This window comes from Oryzias latipes, chromosome 10 (assembly GCF_053564925.1).
Source record: "Oryzias latipes strain Hd-rR chromosome 10, Olatipes_Hd-rR_3.1".
Classification (NCBI taxonomy): Eukaryota; Metazoa; Chordata; class Actinopteri; order Beloniformes; family Adrianichthyidae; genus Oryzias; species Oryzias latipes.
In genome coordinates this window covers 4,723,071-4,729,307 of record NC_136246.1, presented here as the reverse complement: position 1 = coordinate 4,729,307, position 6,237 = coordinate 4,723,071, and the positions used below count along the sequence as shown (strand labels likewise).

The 6,237-nt window shown below is 45.2% G+C and overlaps 1 long non-coding RNA gene across 1 annotated transcript; it reads left to right on the top strand.

The window, feature by feature from the left end:
• The first annotated feature begins 1,300 nt into the window (after window positions 1-1,300).
• On the top strand, window positions 1,301-1,927 carry LOC144994682 (uncharacterized). Its single transcript, XR_013658277.1, has 3 exons — window positions 1,301-1,438; window positions 1,640-1,718; window positions 1,790-1,927. It is a non-coding gene; the product is annotated as an uncharacterized LOC144994682 (long non-coding RNA).
• Window positions 1,928-6,237: the final 4,310 nt, after the last annotated feature.

Below are 6,237 nucleotides of genomic sequence, written 5' to 3'. Positions count from 1 at the left end.
ACTGAAAACAGTACGAAGATCGTGATAACAGACTGGAACCTTAGACAGGTCAATTTCTTTATCTTGAGCAGAATCAGGAGCGTTGGGAATGGGCAAGGCGGAATGGAGACAATTAGCCAAACAGTAGGTGCTCCAGTTAGTGATACGGGGCGAACTCCACTCTATGCACGGGTTGTGAATCTGGAGCCAGGAAAACCCCAGGATTATCGGGGTCTGTTGACAATGAGTAATGAAAAACTGATGGTACTCCCGGTGATTTCCATTGGTGAAAAGGAGAACTGGGCTGGTGCGTTTAGTGATGCGAGTAAGTTGTTTGCCTCCTAGGCCGGCAGCCTTAACAGGATTAGCGAGAGTTTCAACAGGAAGAGAGAGTTCCTGAACGAGACGTTGGTCAATAAGACTATGTTCTGCTCCTGAGTCTATGAGAGCCTTGACTTCGAAGACTTTATTTCTGTGACTGATCTTGACAGGAACAAATAAAAACTTGGAATTGTGGATGAGTTCCGAAACTTTCCCCCGTGGCCTGTCCTCTACTAGCGGGGGGTTTAAACGTGCGTGGCATTCGGAAACCATATGACCGGCTTGGCCACAATAGAAACATAAGCCCTCGACGAGCCGTTTTAAACGTTCTTCGGGGTTTAACTTAGAATGACCGATCTGTATGGGTTCCTCAGAAACATTGGCAGGAGTTTCATGATTTGAAGGATGAATCACATACACAGGAGGAGATGGAATAACCGGAGGAAGCGGAGGCTTACGTCTTTGTTCTGCAAGACGTTCCCGTAGTCGGGCGTCAGACCTTAGGGCAGCGGTAACGAGATCTTCAAATGAGTCCGCCTCTGGCTGTGAACATAAGTGATCCTTGACACGTTCGTTTAGTGACTGATAGAAAACTCCTTTAAGAGCAGGATCTGGCCAACCCGTTTCGACCGCTAAAATGCGGAAATCTATCAGATGATCGCTTACCGGGCGGTTACCTTGTTGGAGACTTAGTAACCGTCGGACTGCTTCTTCCTGCTTTCGAGGCTGATCGAAGACTAGTCGGAACTCCGCTATGAACCGGTCGTACGGAAGATGAGTGATGGGATGAGAGGCCAGAAAGGCTTGGGCCCATTGTAGTGCCTTGCTGCGGAGAGAGTTTACAATCAGTGAAATTCTGCTATGATCGGCTTGGTAGTACCTGGGAGCCTGTTGGAAAATGAGTTGGCAGTGAAGTAGGAACCCTCCACAGGTTTCAACATCGCCGTAAAAAGGTTCCGGCTGGAGACGGACATTTTCCGGGATATCGGCAGAAGTGATGTTGACGGGAACTTGAGCAGCGGCTGCGGGATTAGCATGTTGGCTATTAGCAGCACTGAGTATTTGCGTGATGCTGTCGAGGCGACGAAAAAGATCCCACTGGGCCGAGGACATGAGAGTGATGGCCTCCGCTTGACGTGTAAGAAGATTTCCTTGTATGGATAAGGTGTGTTGGAGCCCTTCAGGGTCAGCTGGGTCAGGAGTTTGGCCAGTTCGTTCTGTCATGGTATGACTATAATTCGGAGTGACCCAGATGCTGTAACCCAGAAGGAGACTCGGACATTAAGGTGAGTTTAGAAGTTTTTATATAGGAAGGTGACTTTTGGCTTATTTCCAACAGAGGCGCGGCGGCTGGCTGGAGGAGAGCAGTTGCAGGATTCCAGAGGTGAGACGGCGTGAAACCAGAGGACTGCGACCAGGTGAGATCCAGAGTAGATTATTCCTGAGGCAAAGACGAGAGGAGCAATAAGTAACAGAACTTGGTAAACAGAGCAAGAACATGAGCGAGCCTGACTATGCACCGTGGGAGGTAAAACGAACTGGCACCGACTGAAGATCCAGGAGATCCTTAAGAAGGCAGCGGTGATGAGGTAAGTGGTGGCAGCTGGTCGCGTCCAGAACAGAGCAGACGGGGGAGGGGGAGAGTAGCTGGCAGAGGCACCATGTCACAGTGGAAGGGAAAAGAAGTTGTAACATAAAGAAATAAAATATCCCGAAAATGTCTGAGGGGCTGTGGTAAGGTGTAGCTTTAAAGAAGTAACACAATAAGTCAATAATGTGTGCATGTAAAGAACATGCAAACTCCACACAAAAAACCCAGCTGGCATTTGAAATTGGGCCTTCTTGCTGTTGGCAACTGTCTAAAACCACTACACCACTGTGCATGCCTGTAATCTTTATTATGTAGTATTTAAATATAACGTTGAACAAGTGTATTGTTAGTCAACTTTGTAACACATTTATTTGTGCATTGCTGTCATGTCTTTTGATACTAGTGGATCTGTTTCTGGCTTTCATCCACCAGCAGTTAACACTGAAACCTGAACACTTGATCAGGAGTATTTTTATCTTGTGACGGGATGCTTGCATTCCTTAAAAGCTAAGCCTTAACAACTTAGAAGTCTGCTTGGTTGAAATCTCCAGCCACACTAATGGCACAATCTGTTCTTACTGCCAGGCATTTCTTAATGACCCTTCGTAGCTGTTCTATAGCTAACTTAGTGCCAGCTTGCAGCGGCATGTAGAAAACCGTTATCAGTACCGATGTAATTTATCTTGCTGAATAGAAAAGGTCTGCAAGTCCATATCATACTGCAGTATCTGGTGAGCAGAGTGTACCAAGGCCTCTGGCATCTGGTGTAGAGATAGACAGACCTTGGCGTCTGCTTTTTCCCTGAGTTGCTGTTGTGGTACACTCTGTACACAGTGCTGCCTGCTCGGTCAATACAAGGATCCGGTGTTTGGGAATGTAACCATGTCTCTGTTATTATCGCAACACAGTACCCCAAGGAGTTTGATATGATAGTCTTAATTCGTTGTTCTGTTGTAAAGTGACTGTGCATTAGCAAGAAAATGGCTGGGCATGGCTGTTTAAAAAGGTTAACTCTTGGTTTAGCCTTCCCCCCCACATTTCTCCTGTATCATTCTCTAAATCAAATTCCTAGTTCTTGCACAGAATAGACTCTGAGTCTGCTATTCAGGGCCTGTTTGGCTCGGTCATACAGTATCTCATATATGCACACATAAACAATGAGACTGATTCTGCTAAGATGAAAGAGTTTGGCATGATGGACGCGACACTTATTTAACACAACTGCTTTCTTCCTTTAAGTTATGAAGATTATAGAACATGGTTTTAAAGGAACCACACAAGGATGCCCAACACTGCATCATAATTGCCTGAAAAGTGTGGAAAGAGCTTTTCTGAAGCAGAACAGGACATCGCTCCACACAGCAGACATCATGCTGCTGATCAGAGAAACAGGGGAATAAGATTTTCACAGCCAAAAAGAAAAGAGAACATCATCGTTCCTTTGACGCGTGGGTAATGGGGGTCAACAAAAAGAGGAGAAAATGAAGGAAGGGGGCAAATAAAAAAGAAGCAGATCAGAAAAACAAACAATGCTATGCTAATCTATGCTAATCACTCTTCATCAACCCCCAGCTCTGTTTTTTTCTCATCCAAAGCCCCCCAATTCATTCTGTCTCATCTAATTTTTCTTTTTCATTCTGTTTGAGGAGGTCCAGTGTCTTCTGCTGTGTTTGACCACAGTTTTACCCCTCAGGTGATCACGGGCAAGTGGATAAAACCAGAGAGAAGTGCTCTTTCATCTGGAGGCTTGAGCTTAAAGCAGACCTTCTCTGAAATGGAATATGGACAACCACCAAGGTTAGGACCAAACTCTGATTATGTAAGCAGAAGCGATGCAGCCATGGATCTGGTGATGAGATCTGTGAGGCCCCAACAGTTTCAACGTTCCAGAAAAAGCCACATTTACTGCATTAAGAAAGCGCTGAAAAGGGGGACGGGGCCTAAGCAAGATTAGTCCCGCCTTCTCCCTGCCTCGATGGCAGCTGTTAAACTCTGTCTGGTTGGGAATATTTCTCAGAGCTGCAGGCAGACGAAATCAAACTCCAGACACACATAAGAAGTCAGCTGTCACTGCAGTCTTTCCAACAGTGTGAACTTGGCTGGCCAGGGGGGGCCCCACTGCTCGAGTGGGGGCAGCAGTGGGAGGGTGTCTGATGCTGTAGGAGCTGCGACAGTGGGAGCAGCTGGTGCGCTGGCAGGATCAGTTCCAGAAAAAAAAAACACACTGACAGAGAAAGATAGAAGGCATCAAACACCCAAGCCCCCCCACTCCACCACCCCGGGTAAACAGTTCAATAAGATTTGTGCCAGAGATAGCACTGGTGCTTGCTCTGACACCAAGCCCGGGGCCCCTTAACCATCTGATGTTGACTGAGCGCCTGGCTCTCTCTGCAGCAGATTTCATGGAGAAGCAGTCTCTGAATAAACGCACACTGGGGGGGGCATTGCATCAGATCTACATGTAAAGAAACTGTTGAACTCCACAATACTTCCTTGACTGATTTGATTTTGATGTTTTGGAATGGGATTTTTCAGGGTTTGTTGTCCTCGTGGGAACATTTCCAATCTACACTACATCTACTGAACGTTTCTGTGACAACATTCCAGTGTCCATTAGTCCAGAACGCTCAGCTGCTTTCTTTTCTTTCTTTATCCCATAAAAGGAAATCTATGGCCCCACATTTATTTGAAGGAAAGGTTTGGACTCTGGGACGACTGCTGTGCTTCTTGGGAGACTTTGAATGCACTGAACTTCTGTTTTTGTCCTTTGTGCAGAAATGTGACTCGTCTCAAATGCGGTTCTGAAGACTTGAGGGTCTGAAGACTGAAACATGTCTGGTGAAGCACAAGTGCATCCAACCACACATCTGACCATGACTCTATATAACTCAAGTACATCATGCAGGTTCGAGAAGGCACTACACGCGCCTTGTTCAACGCACATTTAGGCCATGGGCTTCACACTGGACTGCCGCTACCAAATTAGGGCATGTCCACCATCTACAGCCCAAAGAGGAAATGTCGATATGGTGCAAATCTCGTGAATCTTGCTTCAGGGTTTATCTTTCACATTTCTATAAAGATTTTTTAAAGACTTGATGTCGTATTGTTCCGGCTATACACAAACTGCAATTATTAATTTCTCCTTCAAGGTCAATTTTCCAACAGCTGACACTTCTGTGAATGAATGGGGACACCATCCAAACGCAAGTCCCTGATTAGTCAAAGTTCAACCAGGTTTAACTTTCAACGCACGTTCAATGGCCACGCATTTTGAACGTAAAGCCTGAAAACTGTCCTAAAAACTTGCGTAGCGGCGCGTGAACATAGGTTTAGAATGGGAAAGCCTCAAGAGTGCATTTGCGTTTGGATACCTTTCATTGGAAGTGGTCACTTCAACGCACGTTGCTGAGGGCCATGTGAACATAGCTTCAGAGGGAAGACTGCATTTAATAGTTTATTGCAGGTCAAAAGTTAAAATGGAAGCTAACTAAAAACCTGGCACTTTCTCACATGTTTAACTTGTTGGGTTATTTAAACCAAACATTCATGATGCAGGCTGTAAGCAAACAGAACCAGGACCCATGAGGAGAATATAACAACCAAAGACATAGTAAATGTAAGCTTCTTAACGTTCCATTCATAGAAAATAATGAAAGACGACAGAGGTCTGCATTTTCATCTGGAGTCTTGAAAGAAAATTATTTTTTAAACAAGATAACACCAGGTTATTCAAATTTATTTTTTTAATTATGTCCCGTAAACCTTTTAGAAGCTCAGATTTCTTGAGTGCAAGTAAATCTGATTATCAGACTAATCGGATTATCTGCCCTTGCAGTACGGATCTGCAGTGATCTAATGCTGTGATCTGCTGCTAAACGTGCCAGGTGTGATTTTCCAACACTCTGGTGTCAGTTACGTAACATCCCGACTTGCCTGTCCATCGCTTGAAAAATTCTGTGTACAATGGTGACCTTCTCACCTTTGACCTGGATTGTTCTGGACAGCCTTAACCCTTGTGCTATCTTAGATGACCCCACCCTTCCATTGACGTGTTCTCCCTACCATGACAAAGGTGGATAAAGGTGGAAAGATTTCATGTAATCCATGGACACCAGTGAAGATCACAAATCATTGAAGAAAAAAGGTTCAGAGCTCTGTCTAGTGGGTCTAGATGACCCAACTTCCAAAGTTAAAGTGCCTAGGATAGCACAAGGGATAGGTGAGGAAGAAGTCAAGTCAGAAGAACAGTCATGGTCTTGCATGGACAGGTATTGATCGAGTGTGTTTAAGTGTTCAGCTATGGGCATCCAACAGCTCTAATCTGCACATAATCACTCTCATTG